This window comes from Lygodium microphyllum, chromosome 3 (assembly GCF_053477565.2).
Source record: "Lygodium microphyllum isolate KBCC chromosome 3, Lygodium_microphyllum_v1.1.10, whole genome shotgun sequence".
Lineage (NCBI taxonomy): Eukaryota > Viridiplantae > Streptophyta > Polypodiopsida > Schizaeales > Lygodiaceae > Lygodium > Lygodium microphyllum.
This window is the reverse complement of record NC_141137.1, coordinates 94471066-94484280: the sequence shown is the minus strand read 5'-3', so window position 1 is coordinate 94484280 and position 13215 is coordinate 94471066. Positions and strand designations below refer to the sequence as shown.

The 13215-nt window shown below is 40.3% G+C and overlaps 1 pseudogene; it reads right to left on the bottom strand.

Moving 5' to 3' along the window:
• Positions 1-5658: 5658 nt before the first annotated feature.
• On the bottom strand, positions 5659-6405 carry LOC148038628 (cytochrome b-c1 complex subunit Rieske, mitochondrial-like; annotated as a pseudogene).
• Between the last annotated feature and the right edge of the window lie 6810 nt (positions 6406-13215).

Genomic DNA, 13215 nt, shown 5'->3' with positions numbered 1-13215 from the left:
GGGGCACACGTGTGCCACCTCCAACACCCCCCCAACTATCTCTCCTTCTCCTCCACAACTCCTTCACAAACTACTACATGACAGAAGGCCGTTCTGGCCGCCTAAATGGAGAAAAAGGGAGGGGGCCCTGTGTCACACCCCCCCCCCCCAATTATTACCCACCGTATCCCTTATAAATCCCCCCCCCCCTTTAGTGAAGGTAGGATAATTCTCTTCTCCCCCCCCCCCCCCTTCCTTGAGCAATAACACACCATTCTTCTTTACCCCCCTGCTACTAAGCTTGAGAGAGAGAGAGAGAGAGAGAGGTAGTGAAGGAGAGAAAGAGAGAGAGAGGAGAGGGAAGGGGGACCTAGAGTAAGAGAGGAAGAGAGAGAGAAAGAGAGAGAGAAGAGGCCCAAGGACAATTCATTTCTTGGGCAAAGGCTCGAGTACCCTCTCTCCCCATCATGAGCCTCGTAACCTCCCCATCGATTGCTTCTAGTTGACAAGGAGATCATGGAAGTTAATACAAGGCGTGGGGAGCTCCGAGGAGTCCTCCGAGATGAGTGAAGGATGCATTCCAAGCTCCAAAATGGCCCCAAAGTGTAAACTCTCCCAAGTAACTAGAAAAGCCAGCAACTACGGAAGGAGGATCGAGCAAAGATACCACCATCAACATGAATGGGTTATGGGGTGTAAACGCTAATTCAACAATCCAAAACCAAGTACGACTACCATGTCTAGTGCTTGAAATTGAACATTTAAGCATGGACATCATTAGGAAGAAGTCATACTTTGCATTGTGTAACTTGGATAACTCGCTAGGTAGTTGAAAAGGCTTAATACCTATGAATTTCCACAAATAGATTGAGCATCTACGGGTTTTTGCAATAATTAAGCCAAGTATTAGGTTCAAACTTTCACAAATGCATCATAGATTGCCGGTGTACATAAATATTCCGTATAGGTCAATTGCATCCTATAGATCATTGGAATGAATTAAATCGCATTTACAATGAACTCATGTACACTCGCATTTAAATAATTAGGTCACACCTTATGAATTGCATGAATACACTAGAAGAAATTTTCAAGAATGAAAATGCCGCATCATATCATAAACTTAGGAAAGACTTGCATCTAGATTTTCATGGCATCATGGATAGCCTCAGTTGCACCACATAATAGGGATGCATCTAAAAAGGTAGATTTAAGATGTGCATGTGAAATGCTAAGCTTAATTGCAAGGGCCAGTTTGGTAAATGAAATCCTACATGATGAGTGAGGCTAAGATTTAATTCGACTCAACTAGGGTTCTAATCACAAATAGGTCAAGTTGCCCTTACGACCATATTTTGACTTAGAGTCAACATGCTCTTTGGTCTCTACGCTAATGGCCAATCGCAATGGATCCAAAACACTCTTGGGTATATCATTTTCAAAATATGATACATCTCAAAGCTAACACAAAAAAGCTTGAATGTCGTACCCACAAGAAGAATGACTATTTGCCAAGTTACATTCGATGCTCGCAACTATTTCAGAATGGTAAATAGACTTAGTTTACGCTTGTTTTGCGAGAGGAGTGAACAAAAGTTCTTGTTATCTTGAGGGAAGGCGACCCTAGGGTAAACTTAGAACCCCAATAAAATTCCAAGGAGGGAAAATGGTTACCAACTGACCAATTTGAAATCCTAGTTTGAATCATGTAGATCTGGACCTTAAGATAAGAACCAAAGGTTAGCAACTTAGGGAAGCTACCATTCGGATAAAGATCCAATAGCATAATTACTCGCTCCTATGACATAGGAGTGAGGTCAGAAAGAGGGTATTCTCTATCTCTCAGAAGATAATGGAAATTGATGCCAAGGCAAGAAAGACCCAAGAGAGGAATCGCTAAGTGTTTAAAGATGGGAACTCCACCTTAGTAGATGTCCTAATCACTTGCCTTCATTGTTGTTTGTGCTTGTAAATCTAGATTCAATGTTTGTGAAAGGAATGTATGATCCAAGCTCACAACAGAAATTTGAATAATGAATGTGAAAGGAGGCACACCAAGCTACCCCCAGTAGCAGCTGGCCGCCAACCCTAGCCAAGGGGGTTCCAAATAACCATGATGAGAATGTGGACCAAACCCATCACGAGAGGTCTCTCCGTGGGTTAGTTTGAATGTAGGAGGAAGCTTGGATGCCAAGGGGCTCTGGCCATAAATTCCTTGTCTCCAAGTCCTACTCAAACAATCTATGTGACTCAGGATAGATTCTCAAGGCCATGTTACTAGTACAAGGATGAAAACTTAGAAGAAATAAGACGCATCCTCACGGATTGCAAGATCCATCCTTTTTTAACAAGACTTGTATTTTAGTTAAGATGCTAATATAAAGTTCACTTCCAAGGAACTTGTTTAAACTATTTTTGTGTCTGTGCCATAAGTTACATAAACAAACCATGTTCCCTAAAAGGTTTAATTAAGAAAGCTGATTTTAAACGTCACACATAAATGTAATAGGACCTAATTAGATAACTAAAGAACGCCTATTGAGGGAAGCGGGTGGAAAACAGGTCCATCCTATACAGCGGGGTGGTCCTCCCAAAGAAATGAGAGGCTTCTCACAAGGTTTTACCATGTTCGACCTTTAGGTATTGTTAAGTTAGAACCTAATTCATACCATTTAGGGGGATTGGAACAGGACTATGTCCTACAGGTGAGAGGTTGAGCGGCGCGTCCCTCTTGTTTTCCATTCTCTTTGAACCAAGTGTGGCATGGAAGTGGTTTAGCTTCGGTATCTCTACATAAAAAGTAGGATATCTAAGACCCAACGCTAGAATGCTGTCAGGAGACCTTGATCACTTGCAACCCAGATTTTAGGTCAATCCTAGTGGGTTTGGCTACTATCGCACGAAATTCACGCGGAGAGGGGTTAATGAAGTCGCTCGTCACAAGGACGCTTGTGAGATGGAAGCAAGAGATTATGTAGATAACTATATTTGAAGAATACTCAACTCAAGGAATTCATGGAGCAAAAAGAATGTTTAGGTTTCTTATTTGTTCGATAGGAGATCATAACTCATATTCTTAAACTTTGAATTCTTGATGCATATAAAGAATAGTATAGAAAAAGTACAACGAATCTCTTCACAAGAGGCCTTCAAAGTTCACAAGAGAGCAATGAATTTGTCAAAGTTAATATCTAGTGGCCATAGATAAAGCTATGATTAATAGTCCAAATGACCACGATGCTTTAGCTTTTTCAGAAGTTTAAGAAAGCCATGGCACTGATTATATAAGGTTTCTTAAACTTTCGAAAAAGCTAAAGCATCATGGTCGTCACTTTTATTTGAGGTTCCATATTTCACTTTTTATCTCCGTCATAGATTACGTCATACTGTGATTTTTTTTTAGCACTTGCCATGTCACAATAGTAATTAATAGTCCAAATGATTCCTCCTGCCCAAACCACACCAACTATGGAATTCAAATGTCAATCATCAATAAGGATTTTGAGTCCTCTATCCCTTCCATTGTAGATATTTAAGTGTCACGTCCATCCACAATCCTTCCTTTCACAAGCTTCCCAGGAGGAAGCAACCAGCTGGATCCTTTATGAGGGTGTTGGAACTTTCGCATCTATATGTTGTGAAAGGGTTATGAAGCAACCTTTCTTTATCATCATTCTTGACAAAGCCGTGTAGTTCCATCTCTTCCCTCAAATCTTCTAGATTCTCCAATGCTTAAACACAAACAGACCTTGTCAAATTAGAACTCTGATTAAATCTTCCATTGATTTGAGATTGAAGATCATTGGTTCGATCAGTAATGCGCACTCTTTGAAATAGACATGGAAAAAACTATACTTTTAATCCAACGATCCTATTAGAACCTTTGATACTTTTTCCCGAATACCAGCAAGTGTAGGAGCAAATCTTGACCTAGGCAGTTGTTTCTTTAAACAAGCATGACATTCAACACTTTTTTTGCCATTTAATGGTGGTATAAGGACTGGGTGGAACAGCTTTTCTGTATCATTCCCCAATAATGCTTCATTGATAACATCTTAAAGAGCAAGTCACATGGGGAAAGACCAATCTTTTCCTTGACATGAGAATAGATGATATCAGCAATGTCCTTACTGTGTCTACTTGTCTTTGATAATTCCTTCAGCTTCACTCCTTCATAAGCTCCATTTTGGTGTACTAACCCTCGGAGTCTTCAAAATGAACATTCTCTTCACATGAACCTATTCTTCCATGCAATATGCCCTATCAAAGATCATGCTTTGGAAAAGAACTTTGTGCCCAATCACTCATGCTTTAAGGAGATACAAAATTTTCGATCTATGATATGCAAGCAAGCGAGCGATGCTCCACACAAAAAATTATGAATGCATTGTAGAATTTGTGCCTAGCCTAACTACATGTGCTCACGCATCATGCAAACACAAAAAATATACACAACAAAAAATAAACTCATAATGACGCTGACTCAAGAGTCCAAAATCTTGGCAGAAAATTCCACCCTCAAGTTCGCAGTGGTAGACATGTAATGTTGTTATGCAAGCGGTGATCGACAGCAAGCCTCACTCACAACCCAATAACAAGACGATAAGGAGTGCCGATTGGGGTAATTGACTTTGTTAGATGCACAACACAACAAAAAAATTTAAATATTTTGACAAACACCACACAAACCACACACGAAAAAAAAAGCAATAAACAACACCTCTTATAGCTTAAAATAATTTTAAACGCGTATGTGGGTAGAGCATCACACAACCACAACACAATAAAAATACTAATAATTAGAAAACAAATCAAGTGAAATATATTCTTGTACCTTAACAACCTTGAGCCGACACTCGACATTTTAACATCCAAAAGCTCCAACTGTCAAATTTGCATGACAAGAGCTCACTCTAGCATGTGACCCTCCTCTCACATCTCTCACAAGATGACAATTGTACAAGAGGGGGAAGGCCCCTAGCTCTCCACTCTCTTCTCCTTTTATAGTTTTTTACATTCTCACTCACATTGAATATGTTTTTGCTGTCCCAAAAAGCCTTAGGCTTTTTTTGCCTTTAGCTTTCACATCGTTTAAGTTTTTCAATAAGCCTTAAACTTTAAACGTTTTTTTCAAATACCTAAGAGCCTTTAAAGCTTTATCAAATCTTGCTGCCCTGTGTTTCGAAAACGCAGCTACCCTACCTCGTCCTTTGCAAAGCTCGTCGATGTTTTTTCTCGTCTGCTTCTTTGTCATTTCTCTAAACTCTCTGTCTCTTGCTTTCCGTGCAACGTCTTCCCTCATCCCAGCTAGGTTGCATTACTACTCCTCCTCGTCATGTTTTTTTGCTCAGCATTCTTCATTGACGAATTCGACCTTTTCCCCCATTGTCGCCATCACTTGCCTTTCCTTGCACATTGCTGACCCCATCCTTCCTTAGATGCCTCCTCATGCCTTCATTCATCTGAGCTCCTCTTCTACTACATCGTTACTGTTAGTCGTCGTCACTACTTCGTTTTTCTTTTTCTTTGTCTTCAGCTCGTTGCAGCAGTGTTGATTGTTGCTGTCGATTTGTTCCTTCTCGTCACCATATGTCCTTCTTTCGTTTCCTTGTTCACAATCTTTGCTACTCCCCCCATTCTTGAATATCATAACAGTTGGAATGCAGGGAGAAGCTGCCTTTATTTATCCTTGGTAGAGACAGTACCGTATTTCTCCTGCATCTTGGCGATTTCTTCCTCCTTCTTCTTCGTATCAATTTTCTTGGACATCTTCGCTTGCTGGTAATAAAGCATGATGAGGTAGTGGTTGCAGACAATGAAACCAGAGAGATGATCAATAGCATTCTTGGCATCAACGGCTTGGTCTTTTTTTCCTCTAAAAATCTGTAACTTGGAACCAGAAGATTGAAAGGTGCAGCATTCTTGTGAGCCCGGCCAGATACATCATAGTGAGAACCATGGCAAGGACAAAACCATCCTCCATAATCTCCAGCATTAGGCAAAGGGACGCATCCTAGGTGAGTACATTAAACACCAACAACCACCAGCTATTCTGCGTTTATTACTCTGTCTGAGTCTTGTTCTGGATCCCGTAGCTCCTTCCATGACACTATTTGCCATTTTAATTTCTTCTTGTGTACGATGACGGACGAAAACCGGCTTACCTCGCCATTTTACAGTGATAGTGGAGCATGGCTCCATGTTGGAAAGATCAACCTCTAATGAGGCTAGAGCCAAAACATCCTTGCTTGCAGACATGCTCAGGACTAATTTTAGAATGGCTAGACGGATCGTAGAAGCATATACAAATCTTCCAACTGTCATTACAAAATATGTGAAGCCCAGCTTGCTCGGATCACCTGATGGAAGCCGTTCATGAACAGACTCATCGTATTCTATATTCAGATTGGGGACTTTTGCAGCCATTGCCTAGCTAACACACTAGACTTGGGGCTGCAGTCACCACCTTAGATAAAAAAACGTCTATGCCTTCCCTCTCTACAGCTTCACAAACTGTCGTCAGCTTTAGAGCTTGTTGTTAGTCTTCAATCTGTACTCTCCTGCGTCTCGCTTTGTTCATGAAAAGTGCCCTAATACAAAATATGTTTATGAAATAAAACTTCATGCTCATCCATTCATGATTTGAGAAAATATGCAAAGTCGGATCATGGTATGCAACCAATCAATCGATGCTACACACAAAAATAATGTATGCATTGAAGAAATTGTGCCTAACCTATCTAAATGTGCCAGTGCATCATGCATAATGCAGACATAATTCCTTGATTAATTTAAAAATTCATTATCCTCACCTCTCAACTCTCATCAATAAAATATCATTCTCCGCTCCACCCATCCAATTCTCACAATCTCTCAAGAAAATGATGGTCCTCAAGATGTTGACCAGATATGAACAATCCATCTCACAATTGACGGCATCCTTCACGACCCTCTAAACTCACCCAACCACCTTACACACTCAACCAGAAGTTCCTAACTTTGTGATGAGCATCCCAAATATCGTGCGTGCAATAAATGTGCATGCTCAATTACAGGTGCTCTCTCAAGTGCGTGTGCTTCTAAAATTTACTGCATATAGCTGCATTGGACCTCATGCCGTGCTAGTGCTCAATGATGGTGCAAAACATGCATAATCCCAGCCCATAGCATGGAAATGTTTGATAAGAATAGGAGACGACCCCCGAGTGCAGTGTATCAACAAGTGCAACATGAAGTGCTTGTGAACCCATAATCCCTGTGATGTGCAAGAGTCTCGACAAGAATACATACCTAGCTCCACAATGTTTCTTTAGCTAATAGCAAACCTATCTTCATCCTATCCAAAAAAAAAAACCAAGCTCGACCAAGGTTATCAAGTTTCACACTCAACAAATCAAACAAAATGACAGAAACAAATCCTAAGCTAGACAAACACAAGAAATCCAATTATGAAACAACAAAACAAGTAGTCATGCAAACAACTAAGCTAGCAGAAATCAAACCTAACTACAATTTGACTAGGGCTTTTCAGTTTTTAGAAAAACACTTGACAGTGTCACGACATCCACCCCCTCCAAACTTGCACATCCTCCGGATGGGCCATAGCTACCCATCCTTATCACCTCCAAGCTCGACGGTTAATGCAATTTCATCATCTTTTGCAAAAGCATCTTCAATGTCCATGTCTTTATCTTCATCCCCTCGTGGCTCAAGTCCAACGTAATTTGCATCATCCAACTCCTCAACTGCATAAGTTGTAGCATCTCTTTTCTTAAAGAGTTTGATTCTCTTCCATGAAATTGGAATCCGCAAGGCCGTACCATCAAGTTTTGTTAAGGAATATGTTGCATTGTCGTGGACATGTTGCACTAGATAGGGCCTGAACCATCGTCTAGAAGCCTTGCGGATAGCACTATACTGGTTGTCTAGATTGTTGTCATAGACCAATACCCAATCTCCTTCCTTAATCTCTTTAGGCCTCAATCTATGTCTGCTATCAAAATGGTCTTCGTTGCAAATTCTGGCCTCTTTGAGATTTTGAATTGCTCTCTCAGTATCTTTGGGTCTTCTCTCCAATTGACGAATACAAAGAGCTAAAAGATCTTCTCTAGACATGTCTTCTTACTACCATGGTAAAGCACTCCAAGTAGCATGAAAATCTCTGTAGGCATGACTGGCTTCTATCCATACATCAACTTAGCTGGCATATATCCTGTAGTCACACTGTGAGTAGTGTGATCAAGCCACAAGGCATAAGCCAACAACCTAGGCCACTCTCGAACCCGTCCACCGCATGCTTTGGCTAAGGCTTTCACAATTGGCAGATGGCCTCTTTCGCTTTTCCCATTGCCTTCTGGATTATAAGCTAAATTCAAAGCAAGTTTGATGCCAAGGCGGGAGAAAAACTCCCTAGCCTCATCAGCATCCAACTTGGCTCTATCTGCAGTAACTTTTCCAATACACCCATGATTGCAAATAACATCCTCCAAAAGAAACTTACAAACCACTGATGTTGAATTTGTTCGTAATGCTCTTCCTTCCACTTGATTTGTGAGATCTTCTCATGCCAAAACAATATAGCGCATCTACCATAAACCAATAGGCATAGTAATCAAATCAAGAACCCACTTGTAATGAATACATAGCGGGTAGGTAGGATGAAGCTCATCTCTATGCCTCACTAAAGAGAACAACTGACAATCATGGCATGTCTCAACAAACTGTGACATATCTCTATACATGCCTTTCCACCAATAGCGTTCTTTGATCTCATAGGTTGCCCATACAGCTCGATGTCTAGCCCAAAGACTTTCATGGAATTCTTTCATGATACGCACCTGTGAAGTTCTATCACAAAAAACTCTCAATGGCTATCATCCTTACTTTCATGGATGCTTCCAAAGTAGCCCACTTTCGCAAGAAGAAACCATAAGCTTTTCTTCTAATCTTTTTAAAGTCTGCATTAGACCATCCATCCTGTCTAGACATAGTAATCAAATAACAACCAATCCACAAATACTCTCCTATATACAAAGACTCATCAAAGCTTTCCAAAGAAGTCACATGACAAACATGATTAGCATGCGTGGCTGCAAGATCAACCCCTTCATCAGCATCATCAATGCAAGAAAAATACATATCATCATACCTTGCTTGTGAAAGCATATCAACTACTGGGTTGTCTTTACCTGCTATGTGCCTGAACTCAGGATTCATGGATTTTATGTACCCAATCCACCTAATCATGGCAATATTTAGAGTAGAACAACTTGTGATCATACCTAGAAGAGGCAAACAATTAGTCTCAACCACCAGAACAGCTCCAATGAAGTACTCTCTATCATTCTTGAGAGCCGTGACAAATCCCAAGAGCTCTCTTTTAACTTGAGGATACCTTCATTGTCTCTCGTTTAGGACTTTTTCCCCAAACCGAATAGCATACCTATTTCCATCTACATCATCTTGGCCAACAGTCCATCCAATGCTGATAGGACTAGTATCAATAGTAAGCACAATAGGTCTTCCACACTCATAATTTGTCTTTCGAAGAGTCAAAGCAGCTCTCAATAATTTCTTTAGTTTTTGCATGGCTTTAGTATGTTTTATCTCCCAAGAAAAACATTGCCATTTTCTCAAGAGCTTATAAATATCATCTACAATATGAGCAAAGTGAGGAATCTAAATAAGATAAAACACAAAAGCTCCAAGAAACCTGCGAACCTCCAAAGTAGAGGAACAAGTTTCAGCAATTCTTTCTATGGCATCAACCTTTGTAGGTGAAGGCTTCCTGCCATAATATCCACACATATGACCAACAATCAAAACTTCTCTAGCACCAAAAATAGACTTCAACCCTGACAAGGTCAAATTTACTTCTTCTAGTCTACAAAGAATCCTCTCAACATCTCTAATATGCGAAGCCACAAAGAATCTGCATCCATGATCATCTAAAGAATCATCTTTACCTTCTTCCAAACAACCCTTGATAGGTAAGTCATCAATGAAAGGCATAGTAAGCTCATGAATAAAATCTCATAGAACCTTGTTTATCCCATTCATCATATGAGCAACCGAATTAGTAGCTCCTTGTGGAAGCGTACACATTCGAACAAGGCCTAGAGGTGTCTTCATCATAATCAAATCTCTGCTTTCAAGGGCAAGTTGGAATTGATCATATCCAAAATAAAGATCTCCAAGAGAATAGATAGCACGACTAGCAAAAGCCTCAATAAACTCATCCATAATAGGTCCTACACCAACATTTCGAATAGTGACCTTGTTTACTGGCTATAGGTCCTGTATGAATCTGAGTGTCCCATTCTTTTTAGGAACTATGAAACACCTATTGGAATATGGAGCTGAAGATGGCTCTAGAATTCCCATTCTAATCTGCTCATTCAAGAGCTCTACCAGTTTGGGCAAGTGAGCCCTCATCACAAGAAAGCAAAAGCTTTTTCATGTCTACATAACATCTCTTCAAAACATCTTATCTCTTCAAGAAGTAGAAAATCTTCTGTCTCAATCTTCATCTCTTTCAATGTCTCAGCTGAAAACTTATATCCAATACCTGCAGGATCACGCAAAGGAGGTTGCATAGCAGCTCTCCTAATCATCTCATCAATGTCCAAAGGTAGCGGTGTCGTGATGGCAAGTGAGCCCTCATCACAAGAAAGCAAAAGCTTTTTCATGTCTACATAACATCTCTTCAAAACATCTTATCTCTTCAAGAAGTAGAAAATCTTCTGTCTCAATCTTCATCTCTTTCAATGTCTCAGCTGAAAACTTATATCCAATACCTGCAGGATCACGCAAAGGAGGTTGCATAGCAGCTCTCCTAATCATCTCATCAATGTCCAAAGGTAGCGGTGTCGTGATGTTATGAGGAAACAGTGTGAAAAAGTATGGAATGCATCATTATCCAACTTCTCTATTGATCTAGAGAGTCAATGTGATCTGAGCCATTAGTACTAGTGTGAGTTGCATGGATTATATAAAAATACTAGATTTTTGGATAATTTTAGTCTATTTTTTAATCTTATTTATTGTAAAAATCTAAAAAATTTAGAAAAAGCATCTAGATTAGGATGGCATGCAAAAAGCTAGTTGTTTTTTCAGCCAATTAGGAGATTTTTCATAAAAAAGACAAATTGACGAAATCACGCGCGTTGCGATTATTGTAAACAGGCTGAAAACTACAGATTGAACTAAAGGAAGAAGAAAGTGTGATCTGGGAGATCCGTGAGTAGGTGTCCTGAGGTTTTACCCCCCTTTCGGAGCCAACAGAGCCATCAAATTTGGGTTCCGGACAGCAGAGAAAGAGCAAATTTTTCTGATCGACGTTTTTGGGTCTACTAAGGAGCTCCAGGAGAACTAATGCCTGGAGATTGCTTCTGAGTAGTGAGAAGATTCTAGGTTCCTTCAATACATATTGATTCAATTCATTGTGATTTGTTTTTGTCATGTTTACCACTTGGGTATTCTCTATCTTCTCTTACATCTCCTATCTCTACTTCCTTCTACTTCTGATCCCTGGAGGATTCGACCTTTCGATAAAAACCCCTCCGACATTGGTGAACCCGATGTGAAAGGTCGTCATAGAAGAAGGAAAGATAATATGGGAGAACCTTCAAATACAATCTCCAGTGATGTTTTGCAATAGTTGGTGCAAAATATGAATATGCTTATGCAGGTACAACAATAACAACAGGTGATACAAGCTTCAGCTCAAACTGAATGTGTTGTGATGAATGCTTTGCAAGCAATTGAGCGTGAGGTGAAGTTATTCAATGGCAGGAATGTATCTACATATGTACATACCTATGCTCAGAAGATGGAATTCTTTGGAGTGGCTCAATCTGCATGGAGCCGGTATTTTGTACGTATTACTGTTCATGAACTGAAAGCACGGATTACTGAATTATACTTGCGGATGTTGACTAGGTAGCCTTCAAGAAGACACTCAAGGAAGAATTTTACATTGAGGACACCAGTTTGATTACGCGCAAGACTTTTCAGGAGTGGGTTATACAACCCAATAATGGTCTTGTGGCTACATAATTGTTAAGAGAATTTGAAAGTAGATTTGAGCGTTGGATCTTGTAAATAGCAAGCTCTTGCAAGTCAGAAATTTGAATTATTTCTACAGGCAGCTAATCCTGAGCTTCAAGAGAAGCTTGATGCTTTACTGGAGGATCAGACTACAGAGACAAGATTGAAAACAGAGTGGAGACATGCCAAGAAAGTTGTTACTGCGCTTGTGAAGAAGCATAGAAGAAGAGAAAGATTGCATGTCTCTAGCTTGCCCATTGTTATGGGTAAGACAGTTGAAGTATCCAGTAAGCCACCCGCTTCTGTGGCTAACCCTATGGCTGTACATGCTATTGTTCCCTCTGTTAGGGAAGATGCCTTAGATGAATTGGTCAAAGGGATGTGGGATCTTCAATTGAAGGTTGCAAAATTGGATGAAAAAGAACAAGAGGAAAGGGGACGGGCAGCAGCCCCTAAGCCTGGAAAAAGATGTATGTGGTGTGATAGTTTGCAGCACGAGAGAAAGGATTGTGCTGCCTATCAAGAGGCCTTGGCACGATAGCTTATCTTTTGGAAAGATGGCAAGATCCATGCACAAGAAACGGGATTGCCTCTTGCTTTGAATTTTGGAAAGGGAGGTATGAGAAGTTGTTGTAACACTTGGCTGTCTGAAATGCTTATGCGGCGGTACATGCTTGGTCCAAATGCTGAAATATGGACACATGCTTTACATGCAGCTGAAAAGAGAAAGGTCACTGATAGTGAAATGTCTCATGCAGGGCAAGACCTCGTGACATAACTGGTTGGGAATCACCAGTAGATGCATATTCAGTGTATGCATATTTAGCAAAGGTACAAAACACGGATGTACTTGTGGAAGAAAAATGAAAAAGAGATGAAGATATTGTAGGGACATCTAAAAGAATGACAAGAAGAAGTGTGGATCAGCCTAAAGCTGCAAATTAGCCACCTCCCGAGCATGTTATGGAAGACGTCAGTCAAAAGCAAAAACACGATACCAAACAAGAGGGCAAAAAGAAGGGCAAGCAGCCAGGATATAAGCTGCAATCTGACATTGAGACATCCACAGATCTTAAGAAGGTTCTTGAAGAACGGATCTTAAACAGTCACGTGGAATTTACCTTGGGAGAGGTGCTTGGCATTGCCAAGAGAGAATTTCATGATGAGATCATTGACATAATTAAAAGG